Source organism: Harpia harpyja, chromosome 11 (assembly GCF_026419915.1).
Source record: "Harpia harpyja isolate bHarHar1 chromosome 11, bHarHar1 primary haplotype, whole genome shotgun sequence".
Classification (NCBI taxonomy): domain Eukaryota; kingdom Metazoa; phylum Chordata; class Aves; order Accipitriformes; family Accipitridae; genus Harpia; species Harpia harpyja.
The window spans coordinates 4268132-4285004 of NC_068950.1; the positions used below are offsets into that span (position 1 = coordinate 4268132).

At 45.1% G+C, this 16873-nt stretch overlaps 1 protein-coding gene across 5 annotated transcripts in view; it reads right to left on the reverse strand.

The window, feature by feature from the left end:
• RFX2 (regulatory factor X2) overlaps positions 1-16873 on the reverse strand; it is a 62457-nt gene extending 45584 nt beyond the window's left edge. For 2 of the 5 annotated variants that reach the window (XM_052801072.1, XM_052801071.1), the window contains exon 1: positions 16714-16873. The gene's annotated coding sequence lies outside the window, so the exon portion shown is untranslated. Of the gene's footprint in view, positions 1-15061; positions 15224-16713 lie in introns of all 5 variants that reach the window. The other 3 variants (XM_052801074.1, XM_052801070.1, XM_052801076.1) reach the window with 2 other exon arrangements.

Sequence of the window (16873 nt, forward strand, 5' to 3'; positions counted from 1 at the left end):
GTTTAGAAATGGCCGGGATACTTCAGCTCAGCAAAGAAATTCAGCGACATACTCAGCTCCCCTTGAGAGCCTGGTCCCAAACTTTGGTGACCTTCCTGTATCGAAAGTAATTACCAGAACGACCCTTTACACTAGAGGAGGAAGGTGCTGCTAAGGACACTAAGGTCTGAGAACAACACATTTTTCACCTGCAGGAAGACTCCAAAGGCAGGAGAAGGAAGTGGCAGCACACGGCTGGAAGCCCTGGAAGGAAAGGCTGCTGACAGGCAGAGCCCAGCACTCTTCCAGCTCAGTGACATTTTTGAGTAATTACAAAACCTTAAGATCCATTATAATGTTAATTTGCTGGCTACTTGTTGTGGAGAAGTGTAATTAGATGTTTTGTAGCTACGATGCAGACTGGAAGGAATGCTAAGAATGCCTCCGCTTGCAAACTAAGCAACAGCAGGAAGACCAGGAGCTGGAACAGAAAGGAGCATCCACACACCTTTAGAGCCTGGGAAGGAGTCCAGATAGACAGCAGGTCCTGGTATCAGAAGGTCCTGGTATCAGAAGGTCCTGGCATTAGAGCCCCTCTTCAGATGCAGAAGGCTCCACTGCAGTCAAAACACAAGCTGCCAAGCAATGGCAATGTTCAGCCAAGCCACCAGCTAGCAAGCAATGAGAAGGTCAGGCATGCTTTGCTTTACAAAGTTACGCACTCCTCCTCTATGCGTGCATCGGATCAGGGACTAGAAGGGTACCGCTCTGTATCACACCTCGCATTGCCATGTTCCGCACAAAGAAATAAGTATTTGCATCAACTGAGAGTATCCTACTGATTTATGTCACCATCTTAATTCAAGTTTTCAGGCTAAATGTTTCCTCCAAGACAGGCCAGCCAGAAAATGTTTCGTTTTCAAATTAGGAGCTATTTCCTGGGTTGGGGCTGCACTCCTAAGCAAGGATAGTGGGCTACAGCTGAGGATGACAAAACCTTTTCAAATTAAAATGAATCTCTTCATACACAATGGCTCTGCCCATTTCACAATTAAGAGAAGCAATAATTGTGGGTTTTGGTGGGTTTGTTTTTTTTTTTTAACACCGATGTCACAGCACATTTGGAACCAGAATCAGACATCATTTCATTTCTGAAACACACCTATTAAAAGGACTGCCAGATTTTATATAATTTTTCCCCCGCAAAATCAATTGATTAATTGAAAACTAAATTGGAGTCCCTAAAGCTTTGTAACAGTAAACTTCATGTAACAGTTTTGTAATTTGCAGGTGGAATTACAAAAAAGTACTCATTTGCAGTCTAACGCAAGTACCTAGTTACTCTGCAAAATAATATTTTTAAGCTATCAATAGTATCTAAATTATTCAGGGCTGGAAAAAACAAATCCATCTCCTCTAGAAAGGAAAGCCATCAGCAGCTGAGAACAAAGTAACTATTCTCCTAAGGCCAAATAATCAGCAAAGCAAATAGTAGTAGAAAAGTGCAGCACCATTAGCAAAGAGAAAAGTTTTCTAGGAATACTCTTGCAGTCAAAAAGTGTTCTGTAACAGAGCAAGTTTTATATTATACAGTATTTTACAAAGGAGCAGAAAAGGCAGAGTGAGAAGCAATATCCTAAGCATCACCATTTATTTTCTCCTGAGTGATTGCATGGGACAGTGAATCAACCTGACAAAGTGAGTGATCGCGAGGCTCAGCACTTGGGACACCTGCTTATTCTTTTTTTCATAGATATTTCACATGGCAACAGCCTGCCACACTTGTTCAGTCAGGCGGAGTTTAAATGGCGAGAGACCCCCTCCAAACAGGACAGAGGGTCTCTCCTGTGCCACTCCATCACCGAAACGGCATATGCTGTGCTCTTGTGTTCATCTCACCACGATAACCTGCACGGTCTCGGTCCCTCATCTGTAAGACTTGCACAGATTTTAATTCTTAAATCATATGAATGAGATGACGGTGATAGAGGACAAATCGGGGCTCTTCTGCCAGGTTCCTGAAGGATGGTGGAACTCTCTTGGCCACCCAGATGTTTGCAAATTCACACAAAGAGCCTAATTAACAGTGCAAGGATTAACAAAACTTGTTATTGTTATAAGCAAGGTCAACCTCCCTCACACTGACACCGCAGCCAACTTTTGTATCAAAGCTGCAAAAGCCAGGAGCAGCTATTTTCTTTCTGGAACAACTAAGGAGGTGGGAGGATGTGTCCGAGCTGTAGCACCTGGACACCCGACACCCGTGCCTCCAGGAGCACCCGTTGAACACTGCAGTTTTGAGCACCCTCCAGAACCGCCTGAAGCATCGACCCATTCTGTTTTTTGCAAAAAGCACAGTGCAAGAAACACAGAATTGCTCTGAACCATCAGCAGCAACTTTTCTCCCTTATTCTGCTGCAAAGAACAATGAAGATTTGTCATTACATGAAGTAGAGGGAGATCAGTCTGAGACACTAAGAGCCAAGACCCTGCTCCTCTGTGTGGGCTGTGAAGCTTTCAATGGATTTTTCCGTAAGAGAGACTGCACAGGTGGCTTGATTAAATCACCTCAAACTGATTCTCCTGTCTGAGCTGCGCAGCTTCAAAAGCATCAGAGGAATCAGTCAGCATTCATACCTTCCAGTGGTATTGGGGATTCACTTCTTAAATTATGAATTGTTTAGCTATCGACCCATTACCACTCTCTCTTAATTTTCCTTTCATTGACTGAATTGCATAAACCTGTCTTTAAAAAGAAAGCCAGAAGATGGGATTGAGTGCACCCTCAGCAAGTTTGCCGATGACACCAAGCTGCGTGGTGCGGTCGATGCGCTGGAGGGAAGGGATGCCATCCAGAGACCTGGACAGGCTGGAGAGGTCAGCCCGTGCAAACCTCATGAAGTTCAACAAAGCCAAGTGCGAGGTCCTGCACGTGGGTCGGGGCAATCCCAAGCACAAATACAGGCTGGGTGATGAAGGGATGGAGAGCAGCCCTGAGGAGAAGGACTTGGGGGTGTTGGTTGATGAGAAGCTCAACGCGACCCAGCAATGTGCGCTCACGGCCCAGAAAACCAACCGTATCCTGGGCTGCACCAAAAGCAGCGTGGCCAGCAGGTCGAGGGAGGGGATTCTGCCCCTCTACTCCTCTCTCATAAGACCCCACCTGCAGTACTGCGTCCAGCTCTGGGGCCCCCAACCTGTTAGAGACCTGTTAGAGCAAGTCCAGAGCAGGGCCACCAAGATGATCAGAGGGCTGGAGCACCTCTTCTGTGAAGACAGGCTGAGAGAGTTGGGGTTGTTCAGCCTGGAGAAGAGAAGGCTCCAGGAGACCTTAGAGCAGCCTGCCAGTACCTAAAGGGGCCTACAAGAAAGCCAGAGAGAGACTTCATACACGGGCATGTAGTGACAGAACAAGGGGTAATGGCTTTAAACTGAAAGAGGGTAGATTTAGATTAGTTATAAGGAAGAAATTCTTCACTATGAGGGTGGTGAGGCACTGGAACAGGTTGCCCAGAGAAGTTGTGGACGCCCCATCCCTGGAAGAGTTCAAGGCCAGGCTGGATGGGGCTTTGAGCAACCTGGTCTAGTGGAAGGTGTCCCTGCCCGTGGACCCAAACCATTTGATGACTCTATTAAGATACAAGCTAACACTAATCTCACCATTCCATAGGGCAAATCCCCTGTTTGCAGCATGCTTCCCCGAGACAAAGAAGAAAAAAAAGACATTTATGAAGCGGAGAGAGGACAGGTCAAGGAGCATTAATTATGGATGAGTTTTGGCACTGTCAAATGAAACATCAGTTTATTCTGTTACTTGAAGTATTGGGACTGGGGTTTCTAAAACATCCATACTCGGCCCTTTCCTACTCCCTGACTCATAGCTCTCTCATGGGCTATGATCTGTAGGTATTTATGAGCCAAACGTGCTTCGAATAACTCAAAGCATTTTAGAAAAAGCTTCCAATACCTCTGGAGAGCCTCAGATCAGCAGGTAGCCAGTAAAGACCATTGCACTGCCAATTTTAAAAGCAGAATGATTTGTTCTCTTAAAAAATAGTTAACCTTTTCAGGGGCTCCTTTATTTACCGAGAAGAGATTCGGGTGGGGAATAGAGGGAAGAGTTTCTTCAGTGCAGCCAGATGGAATTCCAAATCCAGACAGTTTAGTCAGGGAGCTAAGGGGAAGATGTCAAAACATGCTTTCCATTAACGTAATAGCAGAAAACACAACAGGTTTAAAATACTATATACAAACAATTACTGTTCTGCTAACAGAATCTTTGCCAATACCAGTGATTTTATAACCATAGTTAGTTTAAACCAACAGCAACAGAGTTGTAAGTCAGCGATATGGTATTTTATTCTTAAATATTTGCTTGGGATGCTACTTGACATCAGACTTCAGTCAAAATAAACTTCAGAAAAGTCAAAATAAACTTTAGCAAGTGATATGTTAAATGATCCCATCTGCCTGTTTCAAAGGCAAAAAAGTAGATTTTGTTAATCCTGAATTTCCAGTTCAATCTTCCAGGACAGAATGGTCAGCTTCTGTTCTTGTTTAGCATGTTGTAAATCAGAAGTGAATGGGTTTAGTTCAGTGGTATAGGTCAGAGGAGTACATACAATCAAGACATTAACAGCAGTTTTTAAAAATCAAGTATGACAATTTTCTTAGTGGTGAAGTTCTACTTTCTGCAGATGGAGGGGAAAAAGAAAACACCATCATCTTCCCTACATCTGCACTTACGTTGCTCAGGCAAAAAGCACTCCAGTAGAAATAATGCACATTGTTCAGCTGAGCATTCACATCAGATTTTTTTTTTTCTCCCACAGTCGCTATATGCCAAAAAAGTCAGCTAGCTCACCCTCCAACACTGACATGAAACTACAGAGGGATCTTTCAAAGACACAAGTCAAGAAACGGACTCGAAGTACTACAAGCAGCTTATATTAAGTTCACAAGAGACATTGTCTCTAGGAAAGAGGCAGTTACAGCAACAATGCCAGAAGCCAGTTGCAAAGAGAAAAAAAAAATTAAAACAAAATTGTTTGCAGCCTTGAACTTCTGCGAGTGTATGCACACGTGTCCAAGCGAGAACCTTGTTTGTGCTTCTGCAGTGGGAAAACACTGACTGTTGTTATAAATTCGTACAACGGTATCAGTACAGAGATCAGATTACCTTCCAAAATAGGTTTTCAACGCACTATTGTCTCAAAGGAATAAGACACTCAACTCGCTGTACCCCGCTGAGTAAGATTTCTGGGGGGTGAAGAGGGGGGCAGGCTTTTAAAATTAAAATCCTCTGTTATTACATTATTGGACCATATTATTGCATACCTTCTTTAACTGATCAGCATATGCTACTGCTGATTTGGGGGAAATTCATGCTTCCAGGGAACAGGCAGTAGCTCAACCATTACCTTTCTGATGCAAGAAAATTAGTAAAATTTTTATAAACCTGATAGAGAAGAAGGTATAAAAATTATTGCAGAGAGGCTACAGGCTGTCAGTTCTTACCAACTTTCAATTCACTGTTAGTCTAGGATGGCTATAAGCCAGAAGTGTAAAGTAGAAATTAATCCATAGACAATTTACTTTTCTCCAGCAGAAATACTGCATAAGTTCTGGCTAATCATGTAATTCAATCCTCATATATGAAGAAAGCAGTTAGAAATCAGGAGATGCATTCAAAATGTTCACCGTGGAACATTTTGTTGTCCAACATCATAATATAAATTCAACCAAGTAGCTGCCAAAATGAAAGCTATCACAAAAATTCCTTAATGATAGACTAATAAGAGACTCATCACCAAAGTATTAAGTAATTCTTCAGGGAACATGAATAAGGATTGCAATGTGTGATGTATTAATTTAGTTATTTGGTGGCATTTAAGAAAAAAAGCTTGAGTTTTAAGGACCTGAGGTTAGAATACAGCTGGAAAAATTCAATCCACGACATAAATTGTCTCTTGAAATGTGCAAAGAGAGGGAGTGTCACTGAAACTATTCTGTGTTTCTCATTGGGTACTGCAAACAGAGCAACATGGAACAACAGAGTCTAGCTTTTCATCTTCTCAACTATTTTGTTCCAAAATTCACTTTTTGACAGCACTCTACACGTGTGTTCACTTGGATTGTAAAACAGACTGAAGAATGATAGTGGAGTCACTTCAGCAAGAAACCCCCCAATCCCTCTTTTCCCCCAAAAAACATTTATTCGATTAAATAATTTTTCCAGGGGTTGGTTAGTTGATTTCCCTCTCTCAATATATCAGGACCAAAACATGGCTCTCAGCATGGTTTCTGCATCTCCACAAGCCAGCACCCTGCAAGATTGCCAGCACCCTGCAGAAGGGAGAGCAAACTGGGGGAGGAAAATCCACCAAGTAGGTGCTTCTCCTGGAAGACCATTCCCATGCACATCTAGGGGAGCAAAGAGAAGCCAGCAACTGCATCGAAGTTGCATCTTATGCTTCTCATAAGAGGACACAGAGCAGCCAGAGCCGTGCAGCATGCACCCCTGTTCTCTGTGTCCAGAGGGTAAAAGGCAAGTGCCTCTGCACAAAGCATTCTGAGAGGGCATGAAGCACAGCGATGATCATAGAATCATTTAGGTTGGAAAAGACCTTTAATAATGACACCATCCAAAAAATGCATATGTGATTTTGATCAGCGAGTAAAGCAGCAATCACTTGAGGATTTCAAAGCACTTTACAAATATTAATCCTTACAAGTCTACCCATCTCAACTTTCTGGCTCCTGGAAAAAAGGCAGGTATTGAATTTTTCCCTAATGGAAAATGGAAATGAAAGCACAGAGCAAATAAAGCAGGGTTTCCCAAACAGACTCAGATACCAATAGACTTGGATTCTGGATCAGAAAAAGATGGGACTTGCTATATCAGAGATTAATTTATGCGTCAGAGCACAGTCCCACAGGACAGTCTACAGTGGCACAGACACCCCAGCGAGGACTGGGTCCGGAGGCAAGGAGGTGTATCAGAAATGTGGAATAAACATCCTTCAGCATGGTGTACTCTTGGAACTACACTCTATCATAATGTATCTATATGTACATATACAGGTATATTTATATATGTATGTGTGTATATATATAAAAAAATAAAATACACATGCATTTCCACATACACAGATACGGATATAGCCCCAGGGCCTGCATAAACATACAGAGAGCTTTTATTGTGACAGACAAACCCTCAGATGTTTTGACATTAAAATGTCTCCTTTCAGTCCGCATCAAGGAATTGATGATTAGTGCTTTTTACAAATGAGATACAAAGACAGAGCTTGCATGGTACCTGTGGAGCTAAAGACAAAGTACATTTCCCTACAGGGCAGTAGTAGGGGACTTAAAAATTCCTCAGCGTTACAATAAGGCAGATCATGTTTTTATGAGTGATTGTATCCATGAAAAAGATGCAGAAAAGTACCCGGTCCGCAGCTTGTACTTAGGAGAGACTTATCCTGCAATCCTCTACCCTGCTCAGCTGTAATCCACCATGACAATAGATACAGTGGAATAAACAGAAAGGCACTGCCTGGCCCATAGTTGTGCATGCTCCGTCTGCATGCCTTGCTAAGAATCAGAATACCGACTCCCAAAAATCAACTCTAAAAATTAGGCGTTTGTAGTTTGTTTATTAAGCACCAACATGACAGCTCGCATGTCATGCTTTTCCTCTGTGAAGGCACAGGAGGGTGTTTGCTCTCAGTGAAGTTGATCTCTAAAAGGGTTATGTATCTTAAATAGCCTAAAGATCCTTTAGGTGAAGGCACATCGGGCTCTTCCCTAGTAACGCAAGGCTGTGGCGACAGCTCTTCCCAACAGTACGGAGATGACGCAGCAGCTGATGAGGCATCACACTGGAATGTCTTGGATGGGGACTGCAGAGGAGGTTTCTGTGAGGGATAAAACACCGCTGCCAGCACAAAATAATTAACCCCCATCTTTGGCGTAAGACAATCTTTGCTCTGCCTCTCCCATGAAACCACTGCAAGCACTTTGGGGCAGAGAGAGTAACAGGTCATCGGGGTACATGGGCTTCCTGGCACTGTAACAGCTCAAACAATCATGGTTTTTAACTGACATTATCTAATGAGTCTAAAAGAAGCTATTTCTACTTAGTGCCTCTACCTCAAGAAAGACTAAATAATGAACTGACTCAAAATTTCAGTGGCCAGGTAGACCTCCGGGAATACACAGTTTATTAAGTGTTACAGAAATGTTGATTGCACTTTTTATCTAAAGACAAGTTGGGGTTTTCTGTTGTTTTTTCTTTGTTTTCGGTTTGTTTCTTTTCTTTTTTTTTTTTTTTTTAAAGATTTTTAAATTCTGAGCAGCATCCAGATTGGGAAGAATGAAAATGTGGAAAATAGCAGCGATAAGAATCAAAAAGCACTTTTGCTGCTCCAGTATAATTTGAAACATGAATTATCTGGCTTACAACTCCTTACCTTACACAATTATCTCTAATGGTTGCAGCGTACAAGACAATACCCTGAAATTTAAATAAGTCCATTTATTAGCACAGCAAGCAGCATTTCTAACCATCTAAAGTGCCTCCTGCCTGCCAGTGGCTCCTATCTGGTGAATATTATTTGATCACGGTGTTGGGAGCAATCTTATGGAAACTACCACAGTAAATGCTATTCCTAAAGGAAAACATTGACACCAACAGATCCCTAGGCTAAACCACGAGTAGGAACACCCTTTGCTTTTGCAATGCCCAGCTCAAGTCAGAGTGCTGCAGGTTGCCAGCCTCCGCAGGTGAATGTAACAGAGCTGTTGCCCAAAACATGAAGGGTGAATTTTGTATTTACAGTTTGCAGGAAGGTAATTAATATAGAAAAAACTGCATTATGAGTTCAAACAACTGTGGAGGATGGGTAGCCTGCAGGCAAGCCCCAGTTTCTTCAAGGGTTTTAGGACCTGGCTGAGGGATATTTCACTTTCCTGGTGGGTGCAAGTCTTCTGAACAATGGCGCACATCTATCATATTAGGAAGAATAAATATTTGCTAGGAAGAAGGAAGCACTGAAGATTAGCTTGGTGACCAGAAGCCATTATTTTTCTTATTATCTGTACCTATTAAAGAAAAATTTCCTCCCATGATTGGTCATTTAAGGTCATGAATATTTGAAAAGATCTGCATTTCATCTTCTTTTGGGGGGAAGAGGGTGGGGGTTTAAACAGCATATAAAATATTTTCTTTAAATGCAGAGACTGAAGATAAATTAGACAGAACTAGTCCATGTGCACTTATTCACATCTACCCCCTCATTTCACAGCCCAGAGGTGGATTTCAAGTTGGTTTTTTGACTGTACCATCCAAGACAGCTCAGGGGAGGAGAAAGAAGGAGAAAGATATCCTTGCACAGACCAGCGAGGCGACACCACTGATAAACAATGTACCTACACCAGACTGAGAGGTTGGTCTTATCTTGGAACTTGCTTCCTCCCCGCTTTCTGCAAGCTTCGTCTTATCAGAGGCTATGCAAAAAATTCTCTTTACCGCCCAAACAAGAACACAGTTTGCGTAAGAGAAAATAGGAGACTACTGCCTGCTGTCCAGAAAGGCCCCAGATCTGGCTGCACCAACTGGAATATCCAGCCCTGTGCAGAATCCGGCCATCAGCCTTGCTTCCCATAAGCATGCCCCGGCTGTATGGAGACGGGCCATTTTCCACTTAATCACACACATCTCCAGATGCCTTTTGCTTCCCTTCTCCAGCGGTAGCGTGGGTTGCAGCAGCCTGAAAAGGTTTGGCCAAGCCGTGAAGAACAGGCGTGCTCTCCCGCAGGAGGCAGCGATACCCTGCTTGGTAAGGACAGGCTGCCTTCTCCAGCCCTGCTTTGTCCAGGTGGAGACTCAGTTCTGTCCTCAGACACCGGTGAAACCCTCTCCCACCACAGCCATGAGGCGACAGGGAGAGGAATGGCATTTGCATTTGGAGTTACTGTCCCTATGCCTTGTTAGCCAGTCCCACGGCCTCATTTATATGCCAAGTAAAGGATACTTAAGAAATTGTCTAATTGTGAAATTGTCCATTACCAGCAAGGAAAGCCCTCTGAACCCATCCTAGGCACAAGAAGCACTAATCCAACTCACACATCATCAAGCACTGGTTCAGCTCAGGATCAGATCCTGGAGAAAGCCAAGCAGGCAAAAGAAAAAGGCCTTTTCACGTGAGGCAATTAGAGCTTCACTACGTCAGCGTCTAGTCCGAGCAACAAAACATGGGAAATCCTCCATGCAAAAGCTATCATCAGATGCAACGTGCTCAGATTGTCTAGACTGCGCCACTCCAGAAGACATATGCATCCACCATAAATAACCTTTCCAAATCAAGTGAGTAGAATAACTTCAACCAGTGTTGTATTCAGGCCATCACTGCACCACAGTGTAGGTCTGCTGGATGTCTATACATGATAACAATAAAAATTAAATGCTCAGTGCCCTGGTTTCTCTAATCACTGTAGCACTGTTTCAGGGGAAAAAAAAAAAAAAGAAAGAAGCCCTTGTAAAGTGTCCCACTGTCTACCTGCTCAGCTATGCACAGGCAGGCCTGACTACGGGTTTTACCTGTCAGCGTGAGGTTCCTTTTTCTAAAACCTGCTGAACTCCCAGCATCCCAGATACCCTCCACCAGAGATTAGAAGAAATAGAATAACTAATATAATTCCCCAAACAAGGTGAATGTTTGATCAGCTGTGTGTTAAGCCAGAAATTATCCAGAATAGTTCCGTGGTTGTCATGGTGGCAATGGGATCTTAAGCTGATACTAAAGAATAGTCTCACAATGACTTACTAGGTGGCAGCTAAGGAAATTGCTTATTATGCTTAGGTTGTTTGCTTATAATCATTCCACCCGCACCTCTTCCTTTCCCTCTACTTCCCTGTTTCTTGTCAGTCTTAGCTAGTGACATCTCCAAAAGAAGCAGCATCCTTAATTACAGGCTCAGTTCAGTGGGGCCTTTGCCGTGCATTAACCTCAAAGAACCACCAACCACGTAATCCCAGACAAACTTCTAGATAACTGGTGCATCACCGCATACATTCAGTATTGATTTCATCCTAGTGCTTCCCAATGAGTTGGGCACTTACAAAACTCAGCTATGGAGACAGAACCATCTTTCTTCACACCCAGATTCACTCATGCTGTGTGGACTTTATAAGGATTCACTCATCCATAACACACCTGCAAAGGAGATGCGTGCAGGTTTGCAGCACGCGTCTGCTGGTGCGTGCGAGCATGGGTTCAGTTCCCGATGGGAAAGGCAAAATGCGTACTCCAAAGCTGTGTGGGAGAAAAGTAAATCCAGCCATGAACCTCTTCTCTAGAAGGGATGGGGAAAATACAATTTCGCATGCAAACATCCCCATCTGTGTACAACACCAAGAGCCACTCGCTGGCTAAGAGAGGAGGCAGCAGGACTGGAGGCAGGTCTCTGGCCCCAAAACCTAGAGCTTGCTGACACGTACCACAGTACAACACAAATCCTTTCCTATGAGGACAGCTGAGCAGGCAACGTTTTGGAAACCTTGACCCACACTGAATTTCTCCCAGCAGAACAGCGTCAGCTGGCAAGGGTGCAGAAAGGAAACACACCCTTCGGCACTATGTACAGTAGCAGAAGTCACGGCATAGATGCAGCAAGCAATAGAAAAGTGCTTTTATCAGCTCAGCTTGGGCTGTCCTGAGAGGCAGGACGACAACTGAAGAGCAGGTGCTGATCGCCATGGACAGACGCTGCTACATGCATCTTGGACACGGTGGCATCCACAGAAGCCTTCTTGCCTCCCGCTTGTGGTTTGTTTCTGGTTGTGTTCTGCATTTTCTTTGTAAGGCTTAGAGACTTTGTAAAAACTAGCACTGCCCTGAAGAAGTCTGAGCATGAAGTCACTCTGCCACAGAAGACAGGGACGTGTCTCAGACTGCTGGTCTTCATCCTAGCCTACATGCAGGTACCTGCTGTTGTTTCTCCTCATACACATTCAGATATTCCCACACATAAAGCCAGAGAAGAACCACCTCAAACAGAAAAAAATAATTTGTGGAGACTGGACGGTCATAATATGCATCAGTGAACTACATGATGCAGCAGTGAGGAATATCGCTGCAGTCAATGCAATTATTTCTCCTGCTGGCTTCTTGCTAGAGACACTGAGGATTTCCTTCAGCAGAGTATTGATTTGTGACAAGAAAACAAAGAATCTGATTTTTTTTTTTGCATTTGCTTTATATAAAGTCATCATTGGCACAGCATTCTGTGACCCCCGTTTCTTTGAAAGCAACTGCAATGTTCAAGTGTTAATCTCTTTCAAAGCTTTATCTCTACATTTGTACTATGCTGAGACTTCTTCAGCTTATTTATTAAGCTCAGAAAAGAAATTCTTAATTTCTTAATAGAAATCTAATTTAGGAAAAAAAGCAAGCTTATCAATTGCCTTTAAATTACTTTTCAAATGGCTCCATTTGGCACTTCTACAGCTCTCAACTCGGGTGTAATACCAGATCAACAGAACAAAACAGTTTATAAACCTCTGTTTGGGAGGACTCTTGCTTCTGTTGCAATTTAAAATACTCCTTGTAAATCCTTGCTGGATAGATACTGCCTAACTCCCCAGTGTCGTAAGTAAGCAGGAATAGCATCGGAAGAGAAAGATTTTTGCATTCATTGACATGAAATCATGTCTATACGTAACTATATATTGTTTTAACAAGTCAGCTAAATTAAGGAAATTTAAACTTTTCTAGTCCTTGTGTTTTAGCTGGTTGAAATGCAGACATAGCCATCTTCCATAAAAAGATGACCCAAAATGAAGGTGGGTTTGGTTTTTTTCCCTTTCCCCACTAACTGGAAACAGTTTGTATACTGATGTGCCCTGAAATAATTTCCTCCATGCTTTCTGTGTTAAGAAAAGTGATTGTCCGTAGGTAGTGCCCCATACGAAAGGATTCCTCTTTGTTCAGTGTATTAAGGGGTACACGGCTTGCGCTGAAGAAATGTTTTGTCATCTATTTATGTATCTATGGCATAATTAGTTCATATGCAACTTAGATGGAAACAGCCTAACGTGAGAAAGCCAGCACATTCTTAGACAATAAGGTGGATTTGTGAATGCATGAACACAGGAATAAAGAACTGCCAGTCCAAATAAGACGAAATACCGAGTCTCAAAGCACAGATTACAGAAGGAAACCTTGCATATGTTTCAAATATCAGAAACATAATCCCGGATCACAGAGCTGCATGCACTGACACAGGGGGAGGTTAGGCGCTCCTCTCCGCAGCACCCACGGCAAGCCCTGGCACGCTGGTGCGGGCAGCGCTTTGCTCCAGCTGGCAGGCATCCAGACATTAACTGCGCTGGCATTTGTTTCGAGGGAGGGAAAGAGGGGAAAACTTGGTTTAAATATAACTCGGCAGCCTCCAGCAGAAACTTTGGCTGCGAAGCCGAGCGGTAAGATACGCCTGTTGAATCAGCACTGCCCTCCTTGTGCTGTGACTCTGCACGCCGCAGGACGCTTTTAGCTCTCGAGTACTAAAACTGAACAAGGAAAATATGCTAGAATATGTTAAAACAGCTATGTTTACAGGCCTGTATTAAAAGCAAAAACATGTTGTGATTAAACATAACAGCTGTCAATGCTCTGAGGTGTTACAAGCATGAGACTATTTAAAGACAATGACTGGCGCCATCTATTTTACTGCGATCGAGCTAGGAAAAGCTGCAGTTATTAACCACTGACTGAGGCTTTACATTTATGGCAGCCCTGAAGAAGTTGTCACAGAGAGGGTAACAAGTACAGAGGTGACTTAGTGGCAATGAATACTCTCCACTGGAGAATTTACCCCAACAGATAGCCAGGACACATGACGTCAGTGGCACTGGCTGCTCATGTCTTCATCAATTATGGCCTTAAATTTCAGATTTACACATGCAAAAATATACAGAAAGCATGTTTTTAATGTACCTCCACGTACATAACACATGTTTTAACAGCTACTCTCTCAAGACTGCACTCAGCCTTAAGTCTTGAGGTGGGCGACCCCTTCCCTCCCTCCCACCCCTGCTGCAGGGGGGGACTCAACAGGACACATGGTGCCAAGTCCCTTGATGAAGACTGGCCTCCATTTATATGCCAAACTACAAATTTATAAGCCAAACCTACAAACTTATATGCCAAACCTACAAACTTATATGCCAAACTGACAAAATGCTCTCCCTGAGAGGGCAGATCTGATGCTAGAAGAGAATTTGCTGCACTGGGCCGTGGCCACAGCACCCAGCATGTTGCCTGCATGTCTTACACCCTCTCCGGTTGCTGTAGCACAGCGTTGGGATTTTGCACTTGCTCGGACCCTTCCACAGCAAACAGAGCTGGCACGCAGGGCCCCAGGACAGGGACACGGTACTATGAGAGGAATTCATGAGATGCAAATGGCACAGCAGGGAAATGCAAAGCAGGGACTGTCTGTGGGAGTCCCATGTGAAGTCTGATGGACCTGGCTCTTGTGTTCCTCTGTGGCAGCAGATGCTCTTACCAGCATCCACGAATGCATTGGGATCATTCCCTGTTTTGCAGAAAGCAAGCTGGGATCATTCCCCATTTTGCAGAGAGCAAGTGGGGACAAAGAAATTCCAGTTGTCAACCCCTCGCTTGCTTTTGTGTGCACTTTCACCCTTAAGGCCAAGATCCCGCAGCTACCTGAGAACCCAGATTCCATTTAAAAAGATGAGTATTTCCAAACCTCACTGGTACAGGAACAGCTTTGAGAACATGAACTCTAAAGGCTTAAAAAAAAACCGACCCAGAGCATGCCCACACCTTTCTGCAGATGCAAAACATCTCACAAAATTCACATAAATTTCATGTCCCTTGGGACAGCAATATTGAGAGGTAAAGAACCAGTTGATGTGTTGGGTTTTTTTAAAGTACACACTAAGATTTTCAAAACGAAACAATGAGCATCACTGTCAGAGCCACCACATCCCAGTCCCGATGTCAGGTATCCAACACCCATAGTTTGGTCCTACAGCGTGCTTTTTCCTCACCTGACTTCAGCCATCTAGAAGTCAAACTTTGCTCATCCTGGACTCCCCCAACAGAGAAAGATACCTTCAGAGGCTGGTTCAGCCCATCTTGAATTAGGTAACCACGAGAGGACCATCCAAGATGCCTTCCCTTCCACAGACTGCCTTCCACTAGATGTGTAACTTCAAAATAAAACCCAAGATAAGACTGAATTCATCTTAAACTGACTGAAGCAAACTCACACCGAACAGTCAAACAGCAGAGGCAAAGAAGGAACTCCAGCCTTTGGGAACCTAAGGTTTATATTTTGAGACTGATTTTTTTTTCTTTTTTTAAGCCAGCAATTACTCTCTATTCTCAACTGATTTGTAACCGAGATAGAGAGTTGAAAAGTTTGAGCAGAAGCAGACAAAAAAAGCCTTGACTAACAAATGAATCTGAAGCTGAGCACGGTCGGTTTAAGGATATTCCAAGCACAAAAACATAAAGTAGATTTAATAAAATTATTATTTATTCTACTTTGCTCTTTAATTAGAAAGATTTGCTTCTTTCAATAGCAAAGCCAAAAAAACCCCCACTTTAGAGTAGTATCTAAGTAAAAAGAATGGAAAGATTTAATCAGACTGCAGGCACTCACACTTGAAATAGGCACATACACAAAATCTGCTTTAACAGGAGACGAGTCTTGTTTCACAACACACTTTATTCAAAAAACAAACAGGAGAAATCAAGTCAAGAACAGACGGCAGATGCTTAAAAATAGGTCTTATTGCAATTTTCGTTCGTTTCTAAGACCAACAAGAAAGCAAGTGCCGGGATTTCAGAGCTCTGGCAAACTATAGGGATGAGCCGGAGTTGAAACCAACCCCCCCCACTCCCCCCAGTAAGACTAGGAGAAACGCCCGGGGGAAAACGGAGACACCACCAGGGGTATGCAAGCTTCCTCACGGGAGCGCAGAGGGGCCGGCCGGCCCGTCTCCCCCCTTCCCGACCCCCCCAGCACTTCCAGGCTCCCACCGGGGCGGGAGCGGGGTTGGGACACGGCCCCGGAGCCCGCCGGGGTTTGTAGCAGCCGAGGTTTCTTCCGAGCCTGATGCTCAGAAGAGGGAGTTAAAGGAAAATACAACCGGGGGAGAAGTTCGTTACAGCGGGAGGGGTGCCGTGTCCGTGTCCGTGTCCCCCCCCGCCCCGGGTCGCCACAGGCACCGCCACGCCGTTTGGATCCCCGTTCCCCGGGCGGGGACCGGCACCGGAGGGCGGGGGAGGAAGGCGGGGGGGGGGGAGGAGGAGGGAAGGGGGGGGGGTGTCGCCTCCCCCCCCCGCTCCGCCCGGGTGCGGTGCCGCTCCCAACTTCCCGGGGGCGGCGCGGGCAGCGCCCTCAGCCCCGGGCGGCACCGAGGGGCGGCGGACCCCGGGGAAACGAAACCTGCGGCCGGGACGGGGCGGAGAAGCGCAGCCGGGGGGGTGGGAGGTGGGGGGGTGTGCGGGGGGGTCCCCGCCGTCCCTTACCGCCCTCCGCGGAGGCCGCGAAGCTCCTCACCACCCCCCCCCCCCATCCACCTCACCACAGGTCCCCTCAGCGGGCGGGACCCCCGCGGCCGGGCTCCCCCCCCCCCCCCCCGCGGTCCACCATCCCCGTCCCGCCCGGCGGGTCACCGCGGCCCCCGCTCACCTGCCCTCCCCGCCGGGCGCCGCGGGCCGCGCTGGGCTCCGGCCGCCGGGGCCGCGCGTTGCTCCCGTTGGCAAGTAACAGTCTCCAGGGCTACGGTCACTATGGCGCCTGGCGCCGGGTCTCGAGGCAACTGTTGCTACCCTCTCCCCTCACGTCACCG